Below are 14,419 nucleotides of genomic sequence, written 5' to 3' on the forward strand. Positions count from 1 at the left end.
GCTAGGGTTGTTATGGTAGAGCTTGTTGCACTAGAGTTGGATTGACAGTAAGCAACTGCATCTTTATAGCAAGTTCTGCAAGATGAGTATTTCACTGGCTTAGATAAGAGGCTGTAGCCTTGAGTAGATGCTATGGCTGGATGTTCAGATTTGAGGATTTGCTTATAGAAGCTTGTTCTCCTTATGCATTTGCGAGGACATGCATTAAATTAAGAGGGAAAGAATGTTACGTCTCGACCGGCCTAGGGCTAGGGCGGGGAACACGTGGACTAACCCAAGATTAGGGTTAGGATTAACCCAAGATTAGGATTAAGGCTTAGCCAAGGGCGTGGAGACCTGGAGGGTTCACATGTAGGCTAAGTGTGCTAGCAAGAGGAGGTCTAAATTGGCTGTGGGATTGGAAATGATAGCCATGGGCTAATAATAATAACTAGTGGCTAATAATGGCTAAAAGCTTATAAATAAAGTAGGAAAGCTTTATAAATAAAAGCAGGTCATAGCAAGGTGACTTGGGGTCACTTATTAGACACGAGATCAAGTAGCTACGTAGTAGCTTGGGGTTACCAAGGAGCGTGCAGGATCTCTCGGCCATAGAGGTGTTAGTAAGTGATTTGGCTTGGTGGTATGGGATGCCAGGTTGGATTATTGGTGACTAGCACGCTCATGGTGGTTCGAGGTACTGAACCTACGGATGGGTGGTGAGTCGCTAGCCACAATCTATCACGGTCACACGATGAGTTCGACGTCCAGTCTATAGAAACCTTGCTAGGGTTTCTCAGGTATGTCCTCTATCTTGATTCACAATGATTCTTTGTCAGATAATCTATGGTCTAGTGAGGACCTTACACAACAGATGTATGGATACCAACCTAGATATCCGATAACAGTTGGGCTGAAAGGTACCATGTCGAAGGCAACCCGGGTGATGACGTGGAAGAGCAAGAAGTAGAAGTCGAGTATGCAGAAAAAGCTGAATTTGATCGGCTTAGGGAGGATTTGGAGCTTGTGCGTGCATAACTTGAGTTGGTGCAACACATTCAAATGAATCCTTAAATGACTCAAGGATCGATAGCCCCTTCTTTTGCTCTTGATATTTTTGGGGGTGGCAAGAAGGAGAAAACCCAGCAGTATGTGGACTCTTGGTTGAATAGATGGAAAACCAACTTTGAGTTTCATTCGTTTCTGGATGCTTGGAAGATTGAGATGGTACAAGGTTTTCTTAAAACAAAAACCTTGACTTGGTGTAAAGACTTGAAGCAAAAACCCGAGACATGGAATAACTTTGAGCAATGTTTTTGGGCTGAATTTGTTCAACCTGAGTATGAATATGATGTGCTCAATAAGCTAATGAAGCTTGACATGCGAGAGATGCCTTTAGATAGCAATGTGCATGAATTTCGTGATTTGGCCACCCCTGCTGCACATGGATCTGCACACTTTGTGTGGATTTTTCGTCCTCAGATTATTGGGTGATTACCAATATGAGGTTTGTAAGAGACATTGCAAGACAATGGAGGAGGCTATCAAAGCTGCCAAGAGACTATGGCCAGCAACACGAAGAGTGTCTTGAAGAGGAATACCACTACCGAGTAGGGACCTAGGAGTAAATAGAAGTTTAAACTTGGGAAGGCCGCCAAAACATAATTCGAAAAGACTTTGCAATGTTAAAGAAGGACGATGCTTCATTTGCAACCAGAATGGCCACACTAGGAGTGAACCTCACTAAAGGTAATCTTCTGTCAATACTTTCCTATTAGATCATAGTACTTGCATATGATTGTAACTTCAGTTCTGTAGTTTTCAGCCCAATGATCTTATCCTTATGTATGGATCGGTCATGGGGAAGACCGCAGTCACCTTGTTTGACCCCAAAAATACACTTCCAATTTCGTTAATGCCAAGTTGGTACAGAAGTTGGGAGTACCGGTGCAGCCAAGTCGTCTATCGCGTGAGTTTGGCAGCAGGACATGGATAAGTGTGGGATAGATGAGTGTCCCAGTTACCTATTACGATACATGGTTATTCGGAGTGTCTAGATTTTATGCTTATGAATCTAGATAGAGTGGATCTAATATTAGGTAAAGAGTGGTTCTATGCCAAGAACCAGGATGTCCATGTGGATTGGAAGGGTCATACCTTCTCCTTATCATATGATGGTGTCCATTTTTGTCTCAAGGTTGATTTTGTGGATAAACCCTCAAATCCTGTAAATTCAGCTGAACTTAATAATATGATTTCCTCTTTGGATTATGAAGTGTACCAATGTGTTCTTGATCCCCTCTCTGATGTTGATTTTTCTTTACAGTTAGTAGAGTTGCATTCATTGGAGACATGGTGAAAAGTCCTCCACAAGATCTGCCCTAATCACAACTAAACAAAGGTTAGTACAAAACCAAACCATGAGGTAGAAAGCTAGTACTTCCCAACCACGACTGGCGTCCACCGATCTTGCCCAGCCCAAGGCTAGTGCTCTAGCACAATTCCACAAGCCCATGCTAACTCCGACGTTCCATACCCCTGAAGCCTGCTCGAAAGCCTTCGACATTCCAATCTATGTACTTTCCATGTGCACGTGCCAAGTGTGTGATAACATGCTTGTAATATGAGCATAAACCCAAAAAGCTTCGTACGTCATGTACGAAAGATAGCTCAGGTCAATTCCAAATTGCTTCAATCTTTGCAGGATCCATCCTAATGTCATCCTTAGATACAATATACCCCAAATAGTGAATCTCTATTTTTTTTTTCACTCTTTTTCGTGTCGATGAAGAGCTTGTGGTTACGAAGATCTTCAAACACAATGGCCAAATGCTGGCGGTGTTCCTGCTCATTCTTGAAAATTACCAAGATATCATCGAAAAACACACCTGTAAATTTTCGATGCTCACAGAAAATGCGATCCATCATTCTACTAAACGTGGCTGGGGCATTTGTGAGACCAAATAGCATAACCAAATACTCATACAAACTAAATGATATCTTGAATGCTGTTTTGTGTATATCCTGTGGTGCTACACGTACTTGGTGATATCCACTCTTAAGGTCAATGCGGCTGAAACATGTAGACCCAACAAGTTTATGGAGTATGTGTCACTATTTGGGCATTCTCTGCGCTTCAGGCTTATGGACGAGTTCCATAAGATGGACTGGCATGGTCGAGGACTCGTTGTCAACACCAAGAGCTAGTAGACTGGGGATATTGATCTGCGTCCATATCAGGAGTATGGTACCATTGGTTACTAGCTAAATGAAATGGGAAATTGTTCCATGGTGCATTCTTAGATTGCATCTATGCATGTAAGGTTTTGCACCTGTTTTTGCATGAATTGTTTTGTTGCATGCGTGAATTGTGCGTGTAGTTCATGAGTTGGGGACGTCCTCTTGTGAACCGTGCGAGTGAAACCGTCTTTTGACCTCGCTTGTGGGATGTAGATAGGTGGTGAGTATACTACTTTACTCTATGTTGCTCATTTTATGAGAAAATGGTAAATTTTTCTGTTTTGCAGGTCCACACTTTAATACTGCCCAAGTTATAAGTGAGTTTGGGTGTCCACACTTCATTAAAGTTCGGACGGATAATTCATAAAGAGGTTGGACCAGTTTTCACTCCTGGTCGACTAGGCACATATTCAGGCGTCTTTTTCTGCATGTTATGAGCTTTGGGTGGCCTTCCATATGTCAAGAGGAGGGATGGTTTCGACGGGTGGCCCAATAGGCATCCTCCAACCATCCTCTACATGTTGGGAAGGCTTATCTTCTCTCTCTCTCTTCTCTCTAGAAGTGGGCGCCGACCATATAGGGGCTTCTCTTTTCATTTTTGGACACACATTTATGGGAATGCTGATTTTCTTTTTTTTTTCATGATTCCCATAGCCATAAAAGCTTGAGAAATCTTGTCTTCTACTTATATAGTCTCCATATGATTACCAATTTGCTAAATTCCTCTTCTATTCTCTATCGTCCCCAAATTTTTTGTAAACCCTAATTCAGTCAGAAACCTTGATTTCAAAAATCTTTATTTTGGGGCAACCATAGTACATCTATAGCCCTCTGCTTTGGGCATCTTTTGCACCAAAAAGCCTCAATTTTGGTGTTTGAATACTTGCTGAAAACCCTAATTTACAAAAACCCTAATTTAAGCCGGGAGTGGAAATGGATCCCTGGAAGCGTGGACATCAAGCATATGATGGTTGTGCTCAAAGGCAAGAAGCAGGATTGCAGTAAGAGCTAATTTAAGCTCTCTTTCATTTACTCAAGATCCGAATACTAGTCATTATGGTCCTATGTCTCGGTCTTGGTATACACAATGTTTGTGTATGGATGCCAATGGAGCATAGATTCATTCGATTAGCTATGAGGGATCGAGGAGTGAGATTGTGAAATCAAATGGAAGCAATCAGCCGCATGAACAACCATGTTTGCAATGTTGTTTTCATTTGCATGAATGCCTATAGACAGCTTGGCATGTGAATGTCCGTGAAGCTTGTAACAGGAACCTTGATAATACAATCTATTACAAAGGGGATCAGTCCTTTCCAGCCCTAGTGCAGTGTGCAAGTGATTTCAATTTTCAGCTTTGTTAAGCTACATTTTGTGGTGCCATTTTCAACTTGTTTAGTTGTGTCAATTGCTTAAGTGTAAGGAAAGATTGTGCTCAACCCCGAACGGGGGAGTCTCATTGGTATCAGAGCCTAGGATCTTCTCTCTTACGAGAAAGACGATCTAAAATCTTGCAAACACTAGCATTTAGCATTGTAAGACAATATATATATGTGGAGCATGGAGAAGAGATGTACATAGTGACGCTCATATGCATAAACAAGATATGGCTGAAAATGTCTCATGCATTTCATGATGGCAAAGTGCATGGTGGACAACCGTCCCATGCTAGAGAGGAAGACAATGTAACAAATCTACATTTGGGACAACCATCCTATCGCAAGGAGAAGGCTTTGGAGGAAACTGGACACGATGCTATGCAGGCTGAAATTGCAACTCTCAAGAAGCAACTATGTGAAATGCAAGGCCAACTCAAAAGGATGCATGAAGGTTCACAAACTAAATGTATCTCATATGTCAAGGGAACCCACCTTTGTGAATGATGCATTAGAAAATGTTGCATTGGAATTGGGAGTGCGGCCAAGAGATATGACCATCTCTTATCTTATGGGACAAGGTGATGTAGTGCACAGGAAAAGAGGAGTGTGCAACCTCTCATTATGCCTCTACCACACATGCCACTTCCTCTTGTAGGCCTCCTCCTATATGTCATGTGCACAGTGTGTATCTACCGTGTGCTACACGCATGCAAGACTAGCTTCGAGGTTTGGGGAAGCTTGGAGCTAGGCAGGCTGATTGGCGAGCTGAGTTAGGGATAGACTAACGAGCGGGCACCCACGTATGGACGGGCGGGCGCCCAAGTGTGGATGCCCGATGATCGGCCAAGAGCCTATAAAAGGGTGGCCAAGGTTAGTCATTAGTGATATACAGTCTCGCGAGATTTGTGAGAGCTCTATGGTCTGGAGCCTGGATCTAGTGCAGACGTGCACCTGCTTTACGCAGCCGAGGCCGGCAGCAATCTCGAGGCCCGCGAGGGTAGCTTCGTGGCGGTGTGGGACGTCGCGAGGTAGAGATTGGTTGGTACGTCAACCTAGTTAGCTCAGCTCGTGGCTCGGTGGGGACAGCCAAGATTGTGGGCTTGCCCACGGTTGTCATGGTTGGAAGGTGAGTCAGGCCTGCACCCCCTCCTTGTTTATTTGTTTGTTTGCAGGTTTCGAGTCTCGAACCAGGGGCGTTCTACGAGGAGATCCGGTGGGGTTTTGACAGTGGTATCAAAGCGTACCTCGTGAACGAGCAAGTTGGTAGGTAGAGAAGATGAGGTCGAAGAAAGGTATGTGTTCAAGAAGCTTGTTGTTTTGTTTATACATGCTGCTGTTTTTTCAGATAGTATATGCTTTTTCATCAAAGAACCTGTGATGGAGAAGGTGGTCTAGTAGGGTTGATTTGTTTTGCAAGAAGAAGGCTAGATTCGGTGTTTGTGCAATCGCACGAACCGTTGAGAGAAAACAGGAAAAAAAAAGCATGTTTGCTTTTGGTTGAACACGAGAGAGAGAGAGAGAGAGAGAGCGGAGATGCGAAGAAGGTGATCGTTGGTAGTTGTGTGCTGGTCGTGGGCTGCCGGCTGTTGGAGGCGCATGCATTAAGGCGCCTAGGCCTACGCAAGCAGGCCTACACCGGGGCTTGTGGCCAGGCCTTGCGAGGTTGGCACAGGCGCAAGCAGAAGTGAAAGCACTGGCAGCCACGGTTGGCGACGGCAACAGACAGTCACGCATACCTGAGCGTAGGCGGCGTCGATAGAAACAAAAGCGCTTGTAGCTTGGTCGGTGAGGACGGCAGTAGCGCAGGTGACGAAAGCAGATAGGCCGGCGGCGCTAATTCCAGGGGGGGGAAAAAACCAGAAAAAGCATTCGACGATTTGGGTGCTTTTGTTTTTTTTTAAAGATTAAACTTAAAAAAAAAAAAAGAGTTTAGAGGTCCCTAAGGTTTAAAGGTGTTTTTTTTAAAATTTAAGAAATTAACTACAAACTCGTGTAGAAATTGAGTCTTGATACGACACCCAGCGATCATATCTATGAGGTACGCCTACCTGCGGGAAGGCAAGTATGGGATCGAAAGGTGGAGATGCTACCAATCCGGATTCAGGACTACAAAGATACTCTGAAATGCTATGTTATGCACCTAGAAAATGTAGACTTGTTATTAGGGATTGAGTGGCTTAAGACTCTTCAAGTCCAGATAGATTGGTCTAGTCATATTTTTTCTTTTCAGCATAGGGACACCCAGTATAGTATTTTAGGTGATTGTAGACATCCCTCTCAGGGACCTCTTGTAAATACAGTTGATTTTGGATATATAATGGATTCTTTTTTGTATACCACTTTCCATTGTGTATTGATTCCACTTTCTTCATTTCTCATACCTTCTATGGATGTCAATGAATTAAGTGTATTTGAAAGCAAAGAATTACAGAAGATACTTGATTTATTTCAAGATGTATTTCCTAAGGAACTGCCATCGGGTTTACCACCTGAAAGGGCAATAGATCATCGTATTGACTTAATCCTTGGTGCTCATCCTGTCAGTATTTGAAACCGATCCCGTCAAGTAGGAATAGACTCCGTTGGACACCCACACGCGTAATAGCATAACTTAAATATCACAATTTGAACGAACAACTTAATAACAACTGAAAACTGTTGGAATTAGGGTTGCAGGAAAGCACACAAAGCTTGGAGAAGAAGAAGCAAGAATGCACACAACACAAAGTGTTAGATTGTGTCAATGTACAAAAGATAAGTTAGCCCTAGAGTGATGGGCGTATATACAAGCCGGGGGAAAAAACCTCCTAAAGAGGGAAAAAGTGCCCCGGCGGTCCTAAGTGTGTTCACACACATCACTGCCTATATATATGGCAACAAATCCCCCCTGGGAGTGATGGTGTGAACGAGAGCTGGCACTCATGTATAGGGGAGTGCCATGCCCGAAGTAGATCAATCCACAAAGGGGAGCAAGCCCAAAGCTTTGCGGAAAGCTTCGAACTTCTCACGAGGAAGCGCCTTTGTGAAAAGATCGGCGAGGTTGTCCTGTGTTGGCACATAGGCCAAGCTGATCTCTCCTGCTGAGAGTCTCTCCCTGACATAGTGATAATGCACCTCAATGTGCTTTGTGCGAGCATGAAAAACTGGGTTTTTCGCAACTGCCAATGCGCTCTGACTGTCAGTGAAGATAGAGGTGGCAGACTCCTGTCCAACACCCAAGTCAGCCATAAGCCGTCTGAGCCACACACACTCAACCGTAGCTGTGAAAGCTGCCCTGTACTCAGCTTCACAACTAGAAGTGGCCACAGTAGGTTGCTTCTTGCTCAACCAAGATATGCATGAGCTACCGAGCATGAAACAAAAACCACTTGTGGACACTCTTGTGTCATAGCAACCAGCCCAATCTGAGTCCGAAAAAGCATGTAAATCTGGCGGCAATGATCCCCCCTTGGGATAAAACAACCCAAGATGTATGGTGCCACTCAAGTAGCGAAAGATGCGTTTAACTGCCTTCCAATGCTGAGACCCTGGGCTATGCATAAACCTGCTCACCTGTGAGACTGCAAACTGAATGTCTGGCCTCGTAATGCATACATAAATGAGGCAACCAACAGCTGTCTGATAGAGTGTGACATCAAAGTGATCTCCAGCATCATGAAGACTCAACTTCAAACCTGTCTCCATTGGAGTAGCAATAGGCTTGCAGTCTTCAAGGCCAAATCTCCGCAACAATGTCTCAATATACTTTGTCTGACACAAAGCAATACCTCCATCACACTGCTTAAATTGTATCCCCAAATAATGATGCAAATGCCCCAAATCTGACATCTCAAAAGAGGCATTCAAATCAGCCTTAAAATCAGCAATATGACTTTCATTTGGTCCTGTGAGCAGCATGTCATCGACATAGAGAGCAATGATTAGATGTACACCATCCACACGTTTAATATACAAAGTGCTTTCTGTTGGACTATTCTGAAACCCATGTGCAGTCAAATATGCATGTATCTTTTCATACCAAGCTCGTGGAGCTTGCTTTAAACCATATAAAGCCTTTTTCAACCTGCACACTTTGTTTTCCTGCCCTCTTTGAACAAAACCACGAGGCTGCGATACATACACCTCCTCGTGCAAATCTCCATTCAAGAACGCAGTCTTTATGTCCAACTGATGTACATTCCAACCATTATGAGCTGCCAATGCACAAATGCTACGAATGGTAGTCATACGACAAGTGGGAGCAAAGGTCTCATCAAAATCAATGCCCTTTTCTTGAGCATAACCCTTTGCAACAAGTCTAGCCTTATAGCGATCAACACTACCATCTGGCTTTCGTTTCAATTTAAAAACCCACTTACATCCAATGGCCTTTTTACCAATAGGCAAATCACACAAAGACCATGTACCATTCTTCATTATAGCATCATATTCACTTTGCATTGCAGCCAACCAATTTTCTGAATTTTGTGCCTCATCAAATGAAAGAGGTTCTTCCTCTTCACACATACTAGACACAGCCAAAGCATAACAATCTGATGCATAAGAGGCATGCTGAAAACCTGAACGAGTACGACTAGTCATAGGTGCATCAATCTTACTATCACGCAAGGTTTGCACCAGCCATTTAGGCATACCTCTAGCCTGCTCATTTTCAGCCCTATCCTCATGAATTACATCCTGTAAATCTGCATCAGAAATAGGCTGATCTATGATGTCGTTTGAAATTTGCATAGGCTGAATATTTGCCTCATTAGGACTTACATTTGAATTCCCACCTGTAAAGAGAGGCAACAACGTATTAAATACATCCCGTGAGCTCACACCTGTCTCTTTGGTACATGATAACAAGGGCTGCACAGCATCTTCCACAAAAACAACATCTCGACTAATCAAGATACGCTTTGACTGCGGATGATACAATCTGTAACCCTTGCTCTCAGCACTGTAACCAACAAAAATGCATTTGACAGCCTTATCATCCAATTTTCTGCGTTGTTGCATAGGCACTAAAGCATAGGCCAAGCAACCAAAGACACGCAAGTGACCAATAGAAGGCTTCCTGCCATGCCAAGCTTCGTATGGAGTAATAGACTGCAAGGCCTTACTGGGACACCTGTTGAGTACATATGCAGCACACATGACAGCCTCAAGCCAAAACGCATGTGGCAAAGCTTGGCTCTTGACCATACATCGTGCCATCTCCATAAGTGACCTGTTCTTCCTCTCAGCAACACCATTTTGCTGAGGGGTATACGGCACTGTACATTGGTGTTTTATCCCACGATTAGCCAGAAATGCATCAAACTCTTTAGACATGTACTCCCCCCCTCGATCAGTATGGAGGGTGCCCACAGTACAATTGGATACATTTTCAACCATAAGAAAAAACTGTTTGAAGCACAAAAACACTTCGGACTTTGCCTTCAGTGGATATACCCATGCATGCCTTGAGTAATCATCAATGAAAGTCACGAAGTACAAGTGTTTACCAAATGATGGAGTTTGCATAGGCCCACATACATCACTATGTACAAGCTGCAATTTGCGAGTGGCCCGCACAGAACCATCCTTTGGAAACGCAGAACGCTGCATTTTGCCCAAAATACAGCCTTCACAAACATGTTTCAATGGTGCCTCAAGAGGGGGCAATGAAGCAACCATATCAAATTTCTGCAAACGCAGCAAACTAGCAAAGTTCAGATGACCAAAACGAGCATGCCATAGTTTTGCATCTGAAACTGCCTTTTCATCAGAAACTGCATTTGCTGAATCTTCCACACACTTGTCATAAGAATTGAGCCTATACAGCCCACGAAACAAGGTGCCAGATACAATAATCGTATCACCAGAAGTCAAATCATGAACAGTACATCTGTCATCCACAAATTTGACTACAAGTCCAAGTCTAGCAAGCGCAGAGACAGACAATAGATTCTTCTTTATCCCTGGCACATACAAAGCATCTGAAAGTGTGAAAGCGCTGCCATTTGCAGCAGTAAGCATAATTTTACCAACGCCCTTCACTGGGTAAGAAGCATTATTGGCACATGTGACAGTATTCCCATTAGGGATAGCTTCAAGAGAAGTGAACATATCACGATGCGAGGTAATGTGCTTTGTAGCACCACTGTCAAAATACCATACATGAGAGTCAACAGAAACTGCCAAACATGCATCATGTACAGATGGGTCATACTGGCAATACACGCTAAACGCCCATTCTGTATCCTGCACAACATTTGCAGAATCTGCGTTTGTAGAAGCATCCGCTATTGTGGCTGCATTTGACTCTTTCTTCTTTGCCTCTTTAGCCTTTAGCTTAGGGCAATTCTTAATGACATGATCATTTGCCTTACAATAGTTGCACTTGGTCTTTTTCTTGCCTTTATCAAGAGCCTTCTCAGATTTATTGTTGCTACCTGTGGAAGGAGAAGAAGTTGCAGACCTACTAATAGGAGAAGAAACAGTGGAAGGGGCTGCCTTACCACTTCTTCTCTGTTGCTGGGCAGCAATAAATGCTTGATCAACTGCACGCTGCCTGGCCCTGTTTTGCCTGGACTGCGCTTCTTGCAAGAGCTTGTTGACTAAAGTATCATACTTGACAGCATCAGGTCTGTCCTCATTAAGAAGTCTCCACGTGGAAGCAAAAGTCTGATATGTCTCAGGTAAAGCATCAAGAACAGTCTGCACAAGAGAATGATCAGGAATAATCTCACCTGCAGAAATCAACTGTTCTTTGAGATCTTTAATCTCAGCAAGAAAAACATTCATGTCATCATCTTCCTGCATAATCTTCAATTCTAGCTCTTTACGCAGGTAAGCGATTTTTGCCTCGTTACGACCTGCATACAAACCAGCTAGAATATCCCAAGCCTGTTTTGCTGTTTTAGCTGAACGAATATGTGGGGTGATGTTACGTTTGACAGAAAGTGCAATCAAAGCATGAGCTTGCGCATCTTTACCATCCCAACGAGCTTGTTCAGCAGTGGGTAAAACAGCAGCAACAGTAGAGCTGCTAGAACCTGCAACATCCTCAACAGATCCTACATCCACAGAACCTGGACGTACATCCGTACCCTGCACAATGTTCCACACTCCTTTTGCAACCAAAACATGCTGCATCATGTATGCCCAAAGTGGGTAGTTGCTATCTCCATCCAGTTTGTCTTCAGCAGACAACATGCGAAATACATCATTGCTGTTATCAGCCATGGCCACTGACTAAAACTGATGCAAAAGCTGCCTGTAATGAAGCAAAGACTGAACAGAAAACAACTCGTGCTATGTAGCACGGTCCACAATAGAGTACGTATGCCTGTTTTGCAGAAAACTGCACTGTCGAAATTTCTGCAGAAAATGACGAAAACACCTGTGCAGAACTTGAAATGCAAAAACGGAGCCCGAAACGACCTCAGATGCAAATTCTGAGAACGCAAAGCCCTACGTGCTTATTTGCAGAGTATAGGGACCTGCAAGCGCTCGTGAAAACTCACCTCAATCGGAGAACGTGAGTCGGAGGGTGCTGGCGGCGTAGCCCTGGGAGCCGATGCCTGCTCTGATACCAATTGTTGGAATTAGGGTTGCAGGAAAGCACACAAAGCTTGGAGAAGAAGAAGCAAGAATGCACACAACACAAAGTGTTAGATTGTGTCAATGTACAAAAGATAAGTTAGCCCTAGAGTGATGGGCGTATATACAAGCCGGGGGAAAAAACCTCCTAAAGAGGGAAAAAGTGCCCCGGCGGTCCTAAGTGTGTTCACACACATCACTGCCTATATATATGGCAACAAAAACTGAAATGAAATGAAATGTTGATCAATGGACACCAGCACTGGGGCCGGAACAAGCCGACCCCCCCTCAATATATGATATATTATTGGGAGTATTTAAAAGATACAATGCTCCATGGGTTCAATGAACCAGGTGATGTCCATGTACAACTGAGATGAATACAGTTACAAAACAAGAGACTCGAAGTAGACGTTCGAAGGAGAGCAATCCACTTGAGTAGTTTAGTCTCTACGGTCCTGTGCCTTCACTGGAATCCGCAGAGAGCGTCCCACTGGTGTTCCAAGACCACGCACAAACAGGCGCTCCCGTACTAACGCCTGGCTCTCCCGATCTCGGCACCCATGGACCGTGGTTCTCCAGAAGCTTGGACTACCCGACACTGAACGGGTGTTAGCAGCAGAGAGTACCCCTTATCAGATTTACATCAAAGTCCTTTGCTTAAATCTCAATCCACTTACCTGTAGCTCGCTAGTGGAAGACAAATATCCGAGGCGCCTAAGTGTAGCTGCTAGAGATGGACACCAGGACGCTGCAGCCTACTGGCAAGAGGGAAGAGTACGCAGCCGCCTAGAGATCTAAGCGTAGCCGTCAGCAAGTGGAGAGGTGTCCGGCGAAGCCGCCTGGAGATCTGAGCGCATCCGTCTGCAGAGTGGAGAGGTTTATGGGTGCAGCCGCCTGTGTCTGGGTGCAGCTGCCTGTTGTCTGGCGCAGCCGCCTGTGGAGTGGGCGAAGCCGCCTGCAAGGGGGAGAAGAGGCCTGTTGTCTGGCGCAGCTGCCTGTTGTCTGGCGCAGCCGCCTGTTGTCTGGCGCAGCCGCCTGTGGAGTGGGTGCAGCCGCCTGCAAGGGGGAGAAGAGGCCTGGGCGCAGCCGCCTGTTGTTTGGCACAGCCGCCTGCAGAGTGGCACAGCCGCCTGTGGAGTGGGCGCAACCGCCTGCTGTGGAGAGGAGTCTGATGGGATGGTCGCCTGCACAGTCGTATCCCCAAGCTGGTGAGGTGGTCGCCCATATGTAGGTGTTGGAGAGGGCACACGTCCAACAGCTGGCTGGCCCCCCTAGCTTGCATGGAGGCGGCCAGTTCCAAGGTGGGGGGTGGGTAGGTGGCCATGCACCCACCTCCACACATAAGGGGTTCCCTTTACCCTTTATGACTCAAACGTGGGCACCCATTTTCATGCACCCACCTCCACACATAAGGGGTTCCCTTTACCCTTTATGACTCAAACGTGGGTGCCCATCCTACCAAGGACACCAAGTAATATTTGGGGAGGGTGTCCACTCATTAATGAGTGTGAACCTGCAACCTTATAAAAAGAAAGGTTAAAAAGAATGCTATTAAATAAACAAGTGCAATACACTTACCACTTGTTCACACGCAACAAAACTCGTTAGAAGACAGAGCAAACTTCACGACTCCGTCATGCGAAAACAGTTTCAAACATGCAAAACATGAATGCATGTGCAAACAGTATCATGGACATATCTCCCGTTCATGGAACAAGTACTAAACATCTGTCGGGCACAATGATGGCACGACAGAAAACATAAATCCCGGTCTTCCTATGGAGTGACAGTCCCATAGGTAAGACATAGATCCAGGCACGAGCCTCCCTATGGAGTGACAATCCCATAGGCAAGACACGGCACAAATACTGGCTCTTCCATGGCGTGACAATCCCATGGATAGAACACAGTCCAAGTCATACACGGGTGGCACCAGTCTGGCTCCCGTCCATACGATACCATCCTGCTAACACACGGGTGGCACCAGTCTGGCTCCCGTCCATACGATACCATCCTGCTAACACACGGGTGGCACCAGTCTGGCTCCCGTCCATGTTATGCAAAAATACTGGCCCCTTCACATGAGACACCGGCCTGGCCTCAAGTGAACGAGACACAAATCTGGAGATGGACCAAATGGTCGGCCAATTGGTGACATCCCCCCGGGCTTCTAAAGAGTTGTCCTCAACTGAAAAGCTTCAAGATATGCCTGCAACAACTGTGGGTAGTCAACAAAATAATCCTCATTT

At 45.0% G+C, this 14,419-nt stretch overlaps 1 protein-coding gene across 3 annotated transcripts in view; it reads left to right on the forward strand.

Annotated features, from left to right (window-relative positions):
* The window catches only part of LOC147633692 (E3 ubiquitin-protein ligase UPL5-like), a 53,611-nt gene that overhangs the window by 7,310 nt on the left and 31,882 nt on the right, over positions 1-14,419 (forward strand). The gene's annotated exons all lie outside the window — the stretch shown is intronic.

This window comes from Cibotium barometz, chromosome 11 (assembly GCF_041138505.1).
Source record: "Cibotium barometz isolate CiBa-2024 chromosome 11, ASM4113850v1, whole genome shotgun sequence".
Lineage (NCBI taxonomy): Eukaryota > Viridiplantae > Streptophyta > Polypodiopsida > Cyatheales > Cibotiaceae > Cibotium > Cibotium barometz.